The sequence below is a fragment of the Staurois parvus genome, unplaced genomic scaffold, assembly GCF_062004578.1.
Source record: "Staurois parvus isolate SC_StPar_1 unplaced genomic scaffold, SC_StPar_1.0 ptg000779l, whole genome shotgun sequence".
Lineage (NCBI taxonomy): Eukaryota > Metazoa > Chordata > Amphibia > Anura > Ranidae > Staurois > Staurois parvus.
The window spans coordinates 2,946,330-2,964,829 of record NW_028318575.1 but is presented as its reverse complement, the minus strand read 5'-3'; the positions used below and the strand labels follow the sequence as shown (position 1 = coordinate 2,964,829).

Genomic DNA, 18,500 nt, shown 5'->3' with positions numbered 1-18,500 from the left:
CTATGTTCTGGTGAGTAATGTGTAGGTGTCAGATCTGGCCAGGATCTCATTTCCAAGAGACAGTGGATGATGAGGTGGGTCAGGCTCCTCCTCCTGTAGGTAGACAGTGGATGATGAGGTGGGTCAGGCTCCTCCTCCTCCGGTAGGTAGACAGTGGATGATGAGGTGGGTCAGGCTCCTCCTCCTGTAGGTAGACAGTGGATGATGAGGTGGGTCAGGCTCCTCCTCCTGTAGGTAGACAGTGGATGATGAGGTGAGTCAGGCTCCTCCTCCATACATTCCACTCTCAGTGAATGATTGGCGTGTGGCCGGGTGAGGAGGTTTGTCCAAGCGCTTTCCCGTAGTGACGTCACGGACAGGGCCTGGCCGATCCCAGACTCGGGAGAGCTCGGAGCGGTGAGTAATCTCCGCATACATTGGATCCCCCGGAGATCCCCGACGTGCCGTCACGTGACCCGCACCTGTTTCCGCACAGCTCCCCATCACCAGCGCTGTGTACGGGGCGCACTACAGGTCCCAGCGGTAGGGTGGTTCTCTCATCTCCTTTATCCCAAACACATAATGATGACCCGGGTCCTGAGGCTGGTGAAGGCGGTGATTGAACTCCCTCCGTTCCTGTATACAACTCTCCTCAGAACCCGTCATTGCTGTGTTCGGTGTTAAGGGGATGAGGGGGCCACCCTACCGGGACCACCGAGTGATGTGAGGGCCGGGGTCCTCCTACAGGACGGGACTATGGGAGCAGCCATTGCTATGAGCTCTGTGAGGGGTTGCCAGCACTCCTATAGTGGAGGGTCACTGACCTGGAGTATGTGTCTTCACTGGCTGCATGCTTGTTCCACATCCATGCCTGTTCTGCAGCTGTGGTTAACCCCTTGTCCTCCTGAGGATTCCCCCCCCCTTCCTATCCAGGCCATCTTTTGCGATACGGCGCTGTTACTTTGACAATGCGCGGTCATGCGACGCTGCACCCAAATGAAATTTACGTCCTTTTTTCCCCACGAACTGAGCTTTCTTTCAGTGGTAGTTGATCGCCTGTGTGGTTATGTTTTGTGTTATTAAAAACAAAGACTAATCGTTTTGAGAGAAAAAACATTTTTGACTTTTTGCTATTAAACACGTCCAGTAATAGAATTTAAAAAAATCAAATTTCGTCATAAATTTCGACCAAAATGTATTCTGCGACATGTCTTTGCCAAAAAAAAATCCCAATACGTGTAAATGAATTGGTTTACGTGAAAGTTATGGCGTCTACAAATGGCGGTATAGATAATGGGATTTTTTTTTTATTTATTACTAGTAATGACGGCGATCAGCAACTTATAGCAGGACTGCGGCGGACATTCTGACACTGGGGGGGGAACTGACTTGGTGTCACTGACATCCCCAGTGACACCAATACAGTGATCAGTGCTGATAAAAAGCACTGACACTGTACTAATGGCAGTGGGCAGGAAGGGGTTAACATCTGGGGCGATCAAAGGGTTAACTGTGTGCTGTGTTGGTGTTTCACTGTAAGCACATTGCTATGCAGAGCCATACAAAGCAGTGTGCAGGAGAGATCTGTGTTGTTTACATACAGTTCTCTTCCCCTGTCAGTGATCACCAGGTGCCGGCGAGTAATCACCGGCCAGGACCCGGTGATTGACATCCGAGGCTGCGAATGGCGGTGCGGGTGGGGAACGTGTATGGCTCACACACACCCCCTACCCAGAACTGCAAACTCCTGTACATACAGTGAAGGAAATGCGTATTTGCTCCCCTGTTGATTCTGAATGTTTGCCCCTCACAAAGAAATGATCGATCTAAAAATCGAATGTTCGGTGTATTGTAACACTGAGAGACAGAACAGCAACAAAAAATTCAAAAGAAATGCATGTCTAACAAATGACTGATTTGCATGTTCATGAGGGAGATATGTATTTGATCCCCTTCACAAAACATGACTTAGTACTTGGTGGCAAATCCCTTGTTGGCAATCACAGAGGTCAGACGTTTCCTGGAGTTGGCCCCCAGGTTCGCACACATCTCAGGAGGGATTTTGGCCCACTCCTCTTGGCAGATCCTCTCTAAGTCATTAAGGTTTGCTGGCTGACATTTGGCAACTTGAACTTTCAGCTCCTCCACAGATTTTCATTCTGATTAAGGTCTGGAGACTGGCTAGGCCACTCCAGGACCTTAACCACTTGAGCTCCAGAGGATTTACCCCCCTTAATGACCACGCCTCTTTTTGCTACTCGGCGCTGCACTAATTCAGCTGATAATTGCGCGGTCATGCAATGCTGCACCCAAACGAAATTTACGTCCTTTTTTTCACACAAATAGAGCTTTCTTTCAGTGGTATTTGATCATCTGTGCGCTTTTTATTTTTCATGCTATAAACAAAAAAGACCCAAAATTTTGAAGAAAAACAATATTTTTTACTTTCAGCTATAAAAAATATATAGTAAACTCAAAGTTATTATTATACAGTATTTATAAAGCGCCAATAGTTCGCTCAGCGCTGTACATTACAAAGGGGGACAGAACATGTGACAGAACAATACCAATACAATGCAAAACATGAGGGGATCGAGGGCCCTGCTCTTTGGAGCTTACATCTAGGAGGGAGGGGATGGTGGCACAGGAGGAGATAGCTGTGGGGGATGGAGTGGTAGGAAGAATGGAGGAGGTCAGCAAGTTAGTTGGTTATAAATTTAGGCCAAAATGTATTCTGCTCCATGTTTTTGGTAAAAAAAAATCCCAATAAGTGTATATTGATTGCTTTGTGTGGAAGTTATAGCGTCTACAAACTATGGTATAAATACTGCAACTTACGCCATTTTTCTGCTATACAGCGCTGCGCTAGTTTAACGGACAATTGCGCGGTCATGCAATACGGTACATAAATTAAATTTACATCCTTTTTTTCCCCACAAATTGAGCTTTCTTTCGGTGGTATTTGATCGCCTGTGCGGTTTTTATTTTTTGCGCTATAAAAAAAAAGGCTGACAATTTTGAGGGAAAAAAAAACAATATTTTGGACCTTTTGCTATAAAACATGTCCAGTAAAAAAAAAAATTTAAAAATCAAATTTAGTTATAAATTTCTGCCAAAATGTATTCTGCGACATGTCTTTGCTAAAAAAAAACCCAATACGTGTAAATTAATTGATTTACGTGAAAGTTATAGCGTTTACAAATGGCGGGAAAGATACTGGGATTTTTAGTTTTTTTTTATACTAATAATGGCGGCGATCAGCGAATTATGGCGGCGATCAGGGACTTATGACAGCGACTTATGGCGGGACTGCGGCGGACATTCTGACATTGGGGGGTACTGACTTGGGGTCACTGACATCCCCAAAAACACTAATACAGTGATCAGTGCAAAAAAAAAAACCACTGACACTGTACTAATGGCAATGGGGAGGAAGGGGTTAACTTTATTTTGCAGGGAAGGGTTATAGGAGTGAGGGGAGTGTTTTACTAGGGGGCGGGGTGTGTACTGGACGAGACAAGGCTGATCGAGAAAGAGAAACTGTTCTTTCTCAATCAGCTCATCCTTGAGCTGACAGGGAAGTGACAGACAGCACAGCTACTGCAGCTGTGCTGTCTGTCACTGTTTGCCGCCGATCGCCGGGAGATAGCCACTAAGGACCGGCTGTGACCCAGCGACTGACATCTGTGGCGGTGATCGGTGGGACAGATAGGGCGGCGGTGCGCCTCCTAGCTGTTTACAAAACACACGTTTTAAAACATGGTTTTGCCTGCCAGTGCCGCCCTATATATCTACAGTGGCAGGGCGGCAAGTGGTAATGTGCTTCTTCTTGAGCCACTCCTTTGTTGCCTTGGCCGTGTGTTTTGGGTCATTGTCATGCTGGAACACCCATCCACGACCCATTTTTAATGCCCTGGTTGAGGGAAGAAGGTTCTCACCCAAGATTTGACGGTACTTTGCCCGTCCATCGACCCTTTGATGCCATGCAGTTGTCCTGCCCCCTTAGCAGAAAAACACCCCCAAAGCAGAATGATTCCACCACCATCTTTCACAGTTGGAATGGTGTTCTTGGGGTCATAGGCAGCATTCCTCCTCCTCCAAACACGGCGAGTTGAGTTGATGCCGAAGAGCTCGATTTTGATCTCATCTGACCACAACACTTCCAACCAGTCGTCCTCGGCATCATTCAGATGTTCAGTGGCAAACCTCAGACGGGCCTGGACATGTGCTTTCTTGAGCAGAGGGATCTTGCGGGCACTGCAGGATTTCAGTCCTTGTCGGTGTAGTGTGTTACCAATTGTTTTCTTGGTGACTGTGGTCCCAGCTGCCTGGAGATCATTGACAAGATCCTCACGTGTAGTTCTGGGATGATTCCTCACTGTTCTCATGATCATTGACACTCCACAAGGTGAGATCTAGCATGGTGCACCAGACCTAGGGAGACTGACACTTGTTTTGTGTTTCTTCCATTTGTGAATGATTGCACCAACTGTTGTCACCTTCTCACCAAGCTGCTTGGCCATAGTTTGGTAGCCCAGTCCAGCCTTGTGTAAGTCTACAATCTTGTCCCTGACATCCTTGGACAGCTCTTTGGTCTTTGCCATGGTGGAGAGTTTGGAATCTGATGGTTTGATGGCTCCTGTGAATAGGTGTCTTTTATACAGGTAACAAAATAAGATTAGCAGCACTCCCTTTAAGAGACTGCTTCTAATCTCAGCTTGTTACCTGTATGAGAGACACCTGGGAGCCAGAAATCCTGCTGAATGATAGGGGATCAAATACGTATTTCCTTCATGAACATTCAAGTCAGTCATCATTTGTTAGACATGTATTTCTGCTGATTTTTTTGTTGCTATTCTGTCTCAGTGTTACAATACACCGAACATTCGATTTTTAGACTGCTCATTTCTTTGTGAGGGGCGAACATTCAACATCAGCAGGGGATCAAATACTTATTTCCTTCACTGAAGTGTGCTATTGCGTTCTAGTGGCGGGGAGACTTGCAGGGAACGTGCTGTGAGCCTGAGGTCACATACCTTGGCCATCCCTTTGGTCTGCACACCTCGGATGTGATGCCCCCTAGCGGTTGCTTTGTTGTACTCTGCAATACACAGCCCCGGTGTACCCATCATAATGCTTACCACGGCAAGTGCTTATTGGTTAGCCTGACCACATGACAGCGCAGACCAATGTCGACATTTATGTGCCTTACCCCTACCCATGACAATGAATCTGCTCCGTGTGCGTTATGGTGGTGCTCCATCACGTGTTACCATAGCACCCGCTGCTCCCCAGTGGATATACTACACAGTGTGGTGCGCTGCTTTTTTAAAAGGCTCATGTGATTCTATTATCCGTTCTGATCTGGGCAGCACAGTGGCTAAATGGTTAGCATTTCCGCCTGGCAGTACTAGGGTCGTTGGTTTGAATCCCAACCACAGCACCACCTGCCTGGAGTTTGCATGTTCTCCCTGTGCCTGTGTGGGTTTCCTCCGGGTACTCCGGTTTCCTCCCACACTCCAAAGACATGCTGGTAGGTTAATAGGCTCCAGTCTAAATTGTCCCTAGTATGTGTATGTATGAATGTGAGTTAGGGACCTTAGATTGTACACCCCTTGAGGGTTAGGGACTGATGTGACTGTACAATATATATGTAAAGTGCTGTGTAAATTGACAGCACTATATAAGTACCTGAAATAAATAAAAATCCCAAATATTCCATTGAATGTACAATATGTATGTAAAGCGTTGCGTAAATTGACAGCGCTATATAAGTACTTGTAGTAGTAGTAATAATAATATGTTGGCGGTCCATCGCCAATGTACATCAAACGCGTGTGTAGTAATGCAAAACTTCACTCTATCAAACAACGTGGACTATTCGTAATCCTTATCCTGCTAGTAAATAGAGATATTTACTTCTTTTAAACTTTTTTTTTTTTTATAGTCTTCAGTTACTTCCTGGTTTCTTGCCTAGTCAAATGATATAATATATCCCAGGAGGCTTCAGGAGCAGTGGAGGGGCTTTCTCAGCTAAGAACACCCTGCTGTCTGCATGCCTGAGCTAAGGGCAGATGGATTTCAGGAAGTAAATGCTACATGAATAATCTGCCCTTACCCAAGATGGCCACTGCCAGAAACGCCATGGGGGTGTTTTTCAAAGTGATATCTCAAAAGCAAAATAAAGCATGGAGACAGGGAAAGTTTATACATAATTTTTTTCCCCACAAATAGAGCTTTCCTTCGGTGGTGTATGATCACCTCTGCATTTTTGTTTTTTTGCACTATAAAAAAAACAAAAATGAATATTTTGAATAAAAAAAATTTTTTTCTGCTATAAAACATATCCAATAAAAACAATTAAAAAAATCAAATTGCTTCATAAATTTAGGCCAATATGTATCCTGCCTATATGTTTTGGTTAAAAAAAAAAAAAAATCCCAATAACTGTATATTGATTGGTTTGCACAAAAGTTATAGCGTCTGCAAACTGGTATATATGCTGGAATTATTTATTTATTTTACTAGTAATGGCGGCAATCAGTGAATATTGCAGCAGTCTAACACTGACACTTTGTGGGAACCAGTGACACTAATACAGTGATCAGTGCTAAAAATATACACTGTATTAACCACATGCCGCCCAGCCACTGTAGAAATAGGGCGGCACGGCAGGGCAAAACCACGTTTTAAAATGTGTTTTCAAAACAGGTAGGGGGCCCGCCACCGCCCTACCTGTCCCGCCGATCACAGCCGCGGATGTCAGTCGCCGGGTCATAGCCGGCCTTTACCAGCTGTGTCTCTGCGATTAGCGGCAATCACTGACAGCACAGCTGCAGTAGCTCTGCTCTCTGACAGCTCCTGACATGCTGAGCAGGAGAGAAGAGTTTATCTCTCCCGATCAGCATGTCCTGTGCAGTACACACCCCCGCCCCCTAGTAAAACACTCTCCTCACACAGTTAACCCTTTCACTGAATAATAAAGTTAACCCCTTCCTCCCCAGTGCCATTAGTACAGTGTCAGTGTTTTTTTTTTTTGGCACTGATCACTGTATTGGTGTAACTGGGGATGTCAGTGACCCCAAGTCAGTTCCCCCCCAATGTCAGAATGTCCGCCGCAGTCCCGCCATAAGTCCCTGATCGCCGCCATTATTAGTATAAAAAAAAAAATCCCAGTATCATTCCCGCCATTTGTAAACGCTATAACTTTCACATAAACCAATTAATTTACACGTATTGTATTTTTTTTTTTAGCAAAGACATGTCGCAGAATGCATTTTGGCAGAAATTTATGACTAAATTTGATTTTTAAATTTTTTTTTTACTGGACATGTTTTATAGCAAAAAGTCCAAAATATTGTTTTTTTTTCCTCAAAATTGTCAGCCTTTTTTTTTATAGCGCAAAAAAATAAAACCGCACAGGCGATCAAATATCACCGAAAGGTCAATTTGTGGGGAAAAAAAGGAGGTAAATTTCATTTATGTACCGTATTCCATGACCGCGCAATTGTCCGTTAAACTAGCGCAGCGCTGTATAGCAAAAAAATGGCGTAAATTGCAGTATTTATACCATAGTTTGTAGACGCTATAACTTCCACACAAAGCAATCAATATACACTCATTGGGATTTTTTTTTACCAAAAACATGGAGCAGAATACATTTTGGCCTAAATTTATAACCAACTTTGAGTTTACTATATATTTTTTATAGCTGAAAGTAAAAAATATTGTTTTTCTTCAAAATTTTTGGTCTTTTTTTGTTTATAGCGTGAAAAATAAAATGCGCACAGGTGATCAAATACCACCGAAAGAAAGCTCTATTTGTGTGAAAAAAAAGGACGTAAATTTTGTTTGGGTGCAGCATTGCATGACCGCGCAATTATCAGTTGAATTAGTGCAGTGCCGAGTAGCAAAAAGAGGCCTGGTCATTAAGGGGGGTAAATCCTCAGGAGGGCAAGTGGTTAATGACACTGGCTGGGGTTAAACAACTAGAGCGATCAAAGGGTTAACTGTGTGCATAACCAGTGTTTTTGTGTGTACACAGTGTGATCTGGTCAGTTAAGTAGCAGAGGGGGTTGTTAATCAGTTTCAGCTGCTTTGGTGTTAATGAAATTAACAACAGGTGCACTAGATGGGCAACAGTGAGACGACCACCAACACAGGAATTGTTTTACAGGTGGAGGCCACTGACATTTTTTCCCTACTCATCTTTTCTGACTGTTTTGCATTTGGCTAGGGTCAGTGTCACTACTGGAAGCATGAGGCCATACCTGGACCCTACAGAGGTTGCACAGGCAGTCCAACTCCTCCAGGATGGCACATCAATATATGCCATTGCCAGAAGGTTTGCTGTGTCTCCCAGCACAGTCTCAAGAGCATGGAGGAGATTCCAGGAGACAGGAAGTTACTCTAGGAGAGCTGGACAGGGCTGTATAAGGTCCTTAACCCATCAGCAGACTGGTATCTGCTCCTTTGTGTAATGAGGAACAGGATGAGAACTGCCAGAGCCCTACAAAATGACCTCCAACAGGCCACTGGTGTGAATGTCTCTGACCAAACAATCAGAAACAGACTTCATGAGGGTGGCCTGAGGACCCGATGTCCTCTAGTGGGCCCTGTGCTCACTGCCCGGCACCATAGAGGCTGATTGGCATTTGCCATTGAACACCAGAATTGGCAGGTCCACCACTGGCACCCTGTGCTTTTCACAGATGAGAGCAGGTTCACCCTGAGCACATGTGACAGACGTGAAAGGGTCTGGAGAAGCCGTGGAGAACGTTCTGCTGCCTGTAACATCTTTCAGCATGACCATTTTGGTGGTGGGTCAGTGATGGTCTGGGGAGGCATATCCATGGAGGGACGCACAGACCTCTACAGGCTAGACAATGGCCCCCTGACTGCCATTAGGTATCAGGATGAAATCCTTGGACCCATTGTCAGACCCTACACTGGTGCAGTGGGTCCTGGGTTCCTCCTGGTGCACGACAATGCCTGGCTTCATGTGGGGAGAATATGCAGGCAATTCCTGTAGAATGAAGGAATTGATACCATTGAATGGCCCCCACGCTCACCTGACCTAAATCCAATAGAACACCTCTGGGATGTCATGTTTCTGTCCATCCGATGCCTCCAGGTTGCACCTCAGACTGTCCAGGAGCTCAGTGATGCCCTGGTCCAGATCTGGGGGGAAATACCCCAGGGCACCATCCATCGTCTCATTAGGAGCCTCCCCCGACGTTGTCAGGCATACATACAAGCACGTGGGGGCCATACAAACTACTGAGGACCATTCTGAGTTGCTGCAATGACATTCCAGCAAAATGGACTCGCCTGCTGCATCATTTTTTCACTTTGAAGGCGTCCGACTGGAAGTGCGTCACCGCCAACGCGTGTCGTCACGCTTAACATGTGACTTCATCAGGGCAAAAGACCTCATGGGACTTTATATATTTATTAATTTATTCATGTTTGTTTGCATGATCAGTTCTTAGTTTATGCGTTTATTGGGATGCACGTGTGTTTTGTGTTATATGGTGGGAACTGATTTTTAGTTCTGGTGAGAGGTTTTTTTAGCACATTGAGTCCTGTTGTGACTTACTTGCTTGATTTGGAGCACTATTGGATCCCATTGGATTACTTGGGGCACCATTTATGTTATTTGGTCCTTTTAGGACCTCGTATTGACACTTGTCACGTGATTATTTATGAGTTTTTTGGCACTATTTAATAATGTGTGTTTGTTATTTGTGTCAGTAATTTTGCACTGTTTCACTTATTCATTTATGTGTGAAGAATTTTTATGGTAGTAGCGCTGCATCATTTGTGTTCCACTTGCCTGATTGCATTGTGCCAAGTGTAAAGTTTGGTGGAGGGGGGATTATGGTGTGGGGTTGTTTTTCAGGGGTTAGGCTTGGCCCCCTAGTTCCAGTGAAGGGAACTCTTAAGGCGTCAGCATATCAAGACATTTTGGACAATTTCATGCTTCCAACTTTGCGGGAAGAGTTTGTGGATGGCCCCTTCCTGTTCCAACATGACTGCGCACCAGTGCACAAAGCAAGGTCCATAAAGACATGGAGGAGCCAGTTTGGGGTGGAGGAACTTGACTGTCCTGCACCTCAACCCCATAGAACACCTTTGGGATGAATTAGAGTGGAGACTGTGAGCCAGGCCTCCTCCCCTGACATCAGTGCCTGACCTCACAAATGTGCTTCTGGAAGAATGGTCCAACCTTCGCATAAACACCCTCCTAAACCTTGTGGACGGCCTTCCTAGAAGAGTTGAAGCTGTTATAGCTGCAAAGGGCGGGGCCAACTCAATATTGAACCCTACAGACAAAGACTGGGGGGTCATTAAAGGTCATGTGTGTGTAAAGGCCGGCCGACCAATACTATTGGCGTATATGGTGAACCTAATGACAGATCTCATACAGCTAGGCACAAGAGACCAAAGGGAAGTCTCCTCTATCTCACTGAATTTGTAAATAAACTGTCTCACTGTGGTCGCTCTAAGTGCCATAAGAATGCTGTTCTCCCCTAACCAGTTGGACCACCCTGAGATTCCCCCCCCCCCCCCCTCTTCCCTGCACAGGAGTCCAGAAGCTCCTCCCATGCTTGGTCCTGGTAGATGTCACTCTAAGGGGGATGGGGAGTGTCAGGTCATTCACACTTTGCTGTCCTCTGCATTGCATTTGTGTAATGCACAGAGCCACCAAATGTGTTGCAGAGTCCCCTGGAAGGGAGGGTTTGTAGATTCAGCTAGGAGACTCTGCATCAGACCTGATGGCCTTGTAGGACATGTGGTTTCTGGGGGGCTGGAAAGCACTGTGGTTGGGGTGGGGGCATTTGGGGATTGGTTTAGGAAACTCTGCAGCAGTCTTTGTGTAGGTGGTAGGGGATGGGGTTTCTGGAGGGCCTGTGGAGCACTGGAGGGGGCGGGTATAGATTGTGAATTAGGTTAGGAGACTCTACAGCAGACTTGGTTGCCCTGGAGGGGGCTGGGGAGCACTTTGGTGATTGGGTTAGGATACTCTGCGGCAGACCTGGTTGACCTGTAGGGGATGAGATTTCTGGAGGGCCTGTGGAGCACTGGAGCGGGGGGGTGGGTATGGATTGTGAATTTGGTTAGGAGACTCTACAGCAGACTTGGTTGCCCTGTAGGGGATGAGATTTCTGGAGAGGACTGGGGAGCACTTTGGTGATTGGGTTAGGATACTCTGCGGCAGACCTGGTTGACCTGTAGGGGATGAGATTTCTGGAGGGCCTGTGGAGCACTGGAGCGGGGGGGTGGGTATGGATTGTGAATTTGGTTAGGAGACTCTACAGCAGACTTGGTTGCCCTGTAGGGGATGAGATTTCTGGAGAGGACTGGGGAGCACTTTGGTGATTGGGTTAGGATACTCTGCGGCAGACTTGGTGGCCCTGTAAGAGATGAGGTTTCTGGAAGGAGCCTGGGGCAGCTGTGGGGGTTTGGGTCTCTCGATGAGGCTGGGGACTTTGCAGGGACATGGTGGGGGACCAAAAGGCCCTGCGGGGGCTGAGGGACGCTATTTCAGGTTGGTAGTCTTATGGGGGGCTGGAGGCTCTGCTGCAAACTAGGGGGAAATGCAGGGTGCTGGGTGGCACTGTGGGAGGATGGGGGGTGCTGAGGGCTTTCAGGGGGTCCTGGGGGCATCCTGGGAGGTGGAAGGGCACAGTGGACAACTATGGAAGGTTAAGGGAGCTGGAAGGCACTAGGGGAACTGGGGGACCAGGCCAAGCAGCAGTCCACATCCTGGTGGTTTAGGACCACTGCTAGAGTGTCACTTGGGTGACCGCTATGAGTCTACTGGAGCTGCATCCAAGGTGGCAGCACTTAGCAGCAGTCTCAGGGCTTTCGGATGTCCACACAAGGGAGGGATTTATAGGTAATTAACGTGGATAAAATACTTTAAATGCACATATCATGTTAGGGGAAGATTGATCTTGAAATGAATGGTGTGGGTTCAGGGTCTCTAATGCAGTAGACTGGTATACATGTTGTATCCATTTTATGTGATGGAACACCACTGAATTCGGTAGTACAGCATCCTCCCCGGCGTGTCCTCCAATTTGGGCTTTTTGTTGATCATACATTAACAATTGTGAAAACAAGAAATCCTGTAAACCCAGCTGTTGTCATTACGCAGACCAGGCCGGCCCCTCTGGGCCATGTCACCCCAGCAATCTTATGGCAGCTACAAATCTCTGTAATTATTCCTTCCAGCGACATGTGGTTGGCTGCAGAGCCGCTGCTGTCATTGAAAGCAATTCTTGTCCATACCGCTACAGATAGCTGATGCACCATTATCCTCGGCGTCTGCACTGGGAATCAGGAGTAGCTACTGCAGCTGGTAAATCTGGAGCGAACTTCAAACATCAGTTGCTGAGCTACAAATTGCTGGATTCGCTGTGACAGATTTCAAGCACTGCAATTCATAATTTGTTTTTGCAGCAGAAACGCAGAGCGGAGCAATTGTGTGGCTGCTACATTTGTCATGTGGCACGGCTCAGAGGTCGTATAGCCCGGCAACCGGTCTGTAGTTGTATGACATGCTTAAAATACATTAAATACACGTATACAAGGCTTTGAAAAAGTATTCATACCTCTTGAAATGTTCCACATGTTGTCATGTTACAACCAAAACCGTACATTACAAAGGGGGACAGAACATGTGACAGAACAATACCAATACAATGCAAAACATGAGGGGATTGAGGGCCCTGCTCTTTCGAGCTTACAATCTAGGAGGGAGGGGATGGTGGTACAGGAGGAGATAGCTGTGGGGGATGGAGTGGTAGGAAGAGTGAAGGAGGTCGGCAAGTTAGCAGGGGGTGAGGTAGGCTTCCCTGAAGAGGTGGGTTTTCAGGGTGCGCCTAAAGGAGAGGAGAGTAGGTGATAATCTGATGGGTTGGGGAAGGGAGTTCCAGAGGATGGGTGACACCCTGGAGAAGTCCTGGAGGCGGGCATGGGACGAGGAGACCAGGGAACTAGAGAGGAGGAGGTCTTGTGAGGAGCGGAGTGTGCGTTTTGGGTGGTACTTGGATATTAGGTCAGTGATGTAGTTCGGGGCAGTATGGTGGACAGCTTTGTATGTCAGTGTTAGGATTTTGAATTTGATCCGTTGCGCAATCGGAAGCCAGTGGAGGGATTGGCAGAGGGCGGTGGCGGAAACGGAGCTGTTGGAAAGGTGAATGAGTCTGGCAGCCGTATTCAGGATGGACTGAAGCGGGGATAGCCAGCGGCGAGGCAGGCCAGTGAGGAGGGAGTTGCAGTAGTCGAGTCGTGATATGATGAGGGAGTGGATGAGCTGTTTAGTGGTTTCTGGGGTTAGGAACGTGCGGATTTTGGCGATGTTGCGGAGGTGGAGTCTGCATAAGTTTGTTAAAGATTGGACTTGGGGCTGGAAGGATAGGTTGGAGTCCAGAATGACACCAAGTACTCTGGCCTTCCATAATTGTGAAGTGGAAGGAAAATGAGAAATGGTTTTCAACATTTGTTACAAATAAATATCTGAAAAGTGTGGCGGCATCTGTATTCAGCCCCCCGGAGTCAATACTTTGTAGGACCCCCTTTGGCTGCAATTCCAGCTGCAAGTCTTTTTGGGGATGTCTCTACCAGCTTTGCACATCTAGAGAGGGACATTTCTGCCCATTCTTCTTTGCAGAATCGCTCAACCTCTGTCAGATTGGATGGAGAGCATCTGGGAACAGCAATTTTCAAGTCTTGCCACAGATTCTCAAATGGATTTAGGTCTGGACTGTGACTGGGCCATTCTAACACATGAATATGCTTTGATCTAAACCATTCCATTGTAGCTCTGGCTGGATGTTTCGGGTCGTTGTCCTGCTGGAAGGTGAACCTCCGCCCCGGTCTCAGGTCTTTTGCAGACTCTAACAGGTTTCTTCTAAGATTGCCCTGTATTTGGCTCCATCCATCTTCCCATCAACTCTGACCAGCTTCCCTGTCCCTACTGAAGGAAAGCATCCCCACAACATGATCTGACCAGAGCCCCTTCTTCCACATGTTTGCTGTGTCCCCCACATGGCTTCTCACAAACTGCAAACGGGACTTCTTATGGCTTTCTTTCAACAATGGCTTTCTTCTTGTCACTCTTCCATAAAGGCCAGATTTGTGGAGTGCACGACTAATAGTTGTCCTGTGGACAGATTCTCCCACCTAAATTGTGGATCTCTGCAGCTTCTCGAGTTCCCATGGGCCTCTTGGCTGCTTCCCTGATGAATGCTCTCCTTGTCCGGCCTGTCAGTTTAGGTGGACGGCCATATCTTGGTAGTTTTGCAGTTGTGCCATACTCTTTCCATTTTTGGATTGAACAGTGCTCCATGAGATGTTCAAAGCTTAGGATATTTTTTTATAACCTAACCCTGATTTAAACCTCTCCACAACTTTATCCCTGACCTGTCTGGTGTGTTTCTTGGCCTGTTTGTTCACTAATGTTCTTTAACAAACCTGAGGGCTTCACAGAACAGCTGTATTTATACTGAGATTACATTACACACAGGTGGACTCTATTTACTAATTAGGTGACTTCTGAAGGCAATTGGTTCCACTAGATTTTAGTTAGGGGTATCAGAGTAAAGGGGGCTGAATACAAACGCACGCCACACTTTTCGGATATTTATTTGTAAAAAATTTGAAAACCGTTTATCATTTTCCTTCCACTTCACAATTATGTGCCACTTTGTTGGTCTATCACATCAAATCCCAATAAAATAAATTTACGTTTTTGGTTGTAACATGAAAACTCGGGGAACATTTCAAGGGGTATGAATAATTTTTTAAGGCACCGTAGGGCTCTTGCTCAGAGCTGTATATTGGGGTGTGTGGCCATACAGAGTAAAATATAACTAAGTATAAAAAACATAAACGTACAGCGCTGTTAAAACCAATAAATAAATACATATATAAACATGTAAGAAAGTGCACACAAATATATAAAGTGACACTGTGCATCTATGTATGTGCCACTAGAATATGTGGCCAATCTAAACGTAAAAGAAACACTGTGTCTAAAACATAAGTCCAAAGTGCAGGTGTGAACGAGATCTCAAATGATCTTCTGGTATCCAAAAGACACAGATTGTGGATAAGGTGAGAAAATTAAAGTGTAGATTGCGCACTCACCAGATAGGCAACCTTTTTGCGCATTTTTATAATATAATAAGGACATCAGACAACCTATGACTAAGAGCACTTGCTCGAAATGCGTCAGAGTCGGGCTGTAGCTATTTTGACGCCTTACTGCCGGCACCACAAGGGGTCCCGGCGGCAGCTTGCAATCGGTCAGTAATCTATTTTATTTGCTTTCTTGCTGTATACATACCCATTGTGTGGAATAAACATCCTAAGGCAATATTGAACTACTGGCCTCCTCTGTTGTTTCTTTCTGAGCTCCTGTGGGAGCCAGGTACATCCGCAGAGTGGTTACCATTTGGGAAGGCTAAGTGCGAACCGTGGGATAGCGAAGGAGGCATTGACCAGATCTGACCAGACCTTTTTGATGAGATGTGTGATGTCCTTATTATATCATACAAATGCGCAAAAAGGTTGCGTATCTGGTGAGTGCGCAATCTACACTTTAATTGTCTCACCTTATCCACAATCTGTGTCTTTTGGATACCAGAAGATCATTTGAGATCTCGTTCACACCTGCACTTTGGACTTATGTTTTAGACACAGTGTTTTCTTTCACGTTTATATTGGCCACATATTCTAGTGGCACATACATAGATGCACAGTGTCACTTTATATATTTGTGTGCACTTTCTTACATGTTTATATATGTATTTATTTATTGGTTTTAACAGCGCTGTACGTTTGTTTTTTATCTGTTTTAGAGGTCTTATATGGTGCCTTTGGTGTACAGCTGCTGTAATTTGGGAATTGATAGACTGGGAATTGATATACTGGAAGGCACTCACTTACTTTATATGTTTTTATAACTGGTAATATGATGTCTGAGAATCACAGCTGCTGCATAATGTTGCCCATAGACATGAAATCTAGAATATACTGTACATAGCAAGACACACATAAACAACAGTACTTGTGTTTGCATGTGTATAGACTTGTTTTTCTGAATGCAAACTTTTAGCTGCACACAGTATATTCTATAATTCATGTCTACGGGCAAAACTATGCAGTAGCTGTGGATCCCGGGTGCCACAAATACAGGCGTATCTTCCTCTGTATGGCCATACGCCCTCATACACGTCTGTGTGCAAGAGGCCTTACAGTACAAACGTCTGCAATACCTACCTCTCCTTCAATGGTCCAAGGTGCCTCACCAGTGCCGGCATCTTCTATTCTACTCTGTCTGGCCATACACCTTAATATACAGCCATGTGCCTGAATTCATCTATGTATAAAAAAATGTTTGTAAAAAAGAATTGTCTGACAACATCATCTTTTTAATCCAAAGCAGGAGACAGGTGTAAATGTTTCATACATTCTATAGGATGGAATCGCCATTGTAGTGGCACGACATCCTCCCCAGCATGTCCTCCAATCGTTTTATGTAAGGAGATGCTGTGGATTCACCATGACAGATTTCACTGATTGCAATTCGGTTGTTTTTTTGTTGTTTTTTTGGAACAGCAAAGATGATGACTGGAGCAATTTTTATTGTTCATGTGACATCTGAGGTTGTATTTCACAGCAAAATATCTATAGTATGGAAAACTGAAAGGCAGTGTCTATGTTGTAAAGTATATAAAGCCTGTATAATAATAATGGGCAGCACAGTGGCTAAATGTTTAGCACATTCGCCTGGCAGTACTAGGGTCGTTGGTTCAAATCCCAGCCGCGGCACCACCTGCCTGGAGTTTGCATGTTCTCCCTGTGCCTTCCTGGGTTTCCTCTGGGTACTCTGGTTTCCTCCCACACTCCAAAGACATGCTGGTAGGTGAATTGATTCCTGTCTAAATTGTCCCTAGTATGTGTATGTATGAATGTGAGTTAGGGACCTTAGATTGTACACCCCTTGAGGGTTAGGGACTGATGTGAATGTACAATATATATGTAAAGTGCTGCGTAAATTGACGGTGCTATATAAGTACCTGAAATAAATAAATAATGTACCCAATGAAACATTATTTTGCTTTCTAATATTAACTATGACACACGCACACACTCTATATTGCCAAAAGTATTGGTCGGCCGGCCTTTACACACACCTGAACTTTAATGGCCCCCCAGTCTTAGTCCGTAGGGTTCAATATTGAGTTGGCCCCGCCCTTTGCAGCTATAACAGCTTCAACTCTTCTGGGAAGGCCGTCTACAAGGTTTAGGAGGGTGTCTATGGGAAGGTGCAGACCATTCTTCCAGAAGTACATTTATGAGGTCAGGCACTGATGTCGGATGAGAACACCTGGCTCGCAGTCTCCGCTCAAGTTAAGTTCCTCCACGCCAAACTCGCTCATCCATGTCTTTATGGACCTTGCTTTGTGCTCTGGTGCGCAGTCATGGTGGAACAGGAAGGGGCCATCCCCAAACTCTGCCCACAAAGTTGGGAGCTTGAAATTGTCCAAAATGTCTTGGTATGCTGACGCCTTAAGAGTTCCCTTCACTGGAACTAGGGGGCCAAGCCCAACTTTTGAAAAACAACCCCACACCATAATCCCCCCTCAACTAAACTTTACACTTGGCACAATGCAGTCAGGAAAGTACCGTTCTCCTGGCAACTGTCAAACCCAGACATGTCCATGGGATTGCCAGACAGAGAATCGTGATTGGTCACTCCAGAGAACACGTCTCCACTGCTCTAGAGTCCAGTGGTGGCGTGCTTTACACCACTGCATCTGCCGCTTTGCATTGCACTTGGCGATGTAAGGCTTGGATGCAGCTGCTCGGTCATGGAAACCCATTCTATGAAGCTCTCTACACACTTGTGCTAATCTGAATTATATAATATAATCTATGAAGGTGCCTCATCTTTATAGATTATATGCACTTTATATTGATACCTGCAATATTGTGGTGGCTGCTTATGTGGTTTTGATCCACTTCACCTTTTCTATACCATAGCGCACATATATTTCAATAATTTTTTGGAATTATATAATAACAAAAATATAATTTTAGATTATTTTGTATAGCGTCGACACTTTATAAAATAGAGTACAATAGGGATCAGAGGGCCCTGTTCATAGTAGCATACAATCTAAAAGAAAGGGTCAATTAATACAAAGGGAGTGATGAGTTGATGGAGAAAATAAAAGTACAGTTTATTAGGTGGTGGTGGGATAGGCCTCTGTAGTGGTGAGTTTTCAAGGATCGCCTAAGGGCGAATGGAATAGGAGACTGGGGTAGGGAGTTCCAAGGGATGGGAGAAGTCCTGAAGGAGAACATGGGAGCAGGTAATGGATGGAACCAAACAGCAAGAGGATGTCTTGGGAAGAGAGGAGAGAATGGTTTGGTTGATATTTAGAGATGAGGTTGGCAATTGAGGGCAGAGTTGTGAATGGCTTTGTGTGTTGGTGTTTAGA

General features: G+C 45.5%; 1 protein-coding gene across 3 annotated transcripts in view; it reads left to right on the top strand.

The window, feature by feature from the left end:
• The first annotated feature begins 354 nt into the window (after window positions 1-354).
• TMEM106B (transmembrane protein 106B) overlaps window positions 355-18,500 on the top strand; it is a 54,329-nt gene continuing 36,183 nt past the window's right edge. For all 3 annotated transcript variants that reach the window (XM_089654584.1, XM_089654583.1, XM_089654585.1), the window contains exon 1: window positions 355-396. The gene's annotated coding sequence lies outside the window, so the exon portion shown is untranslated. The remainder of the gene's footprint in view (window positions 397-18,500) is intronic.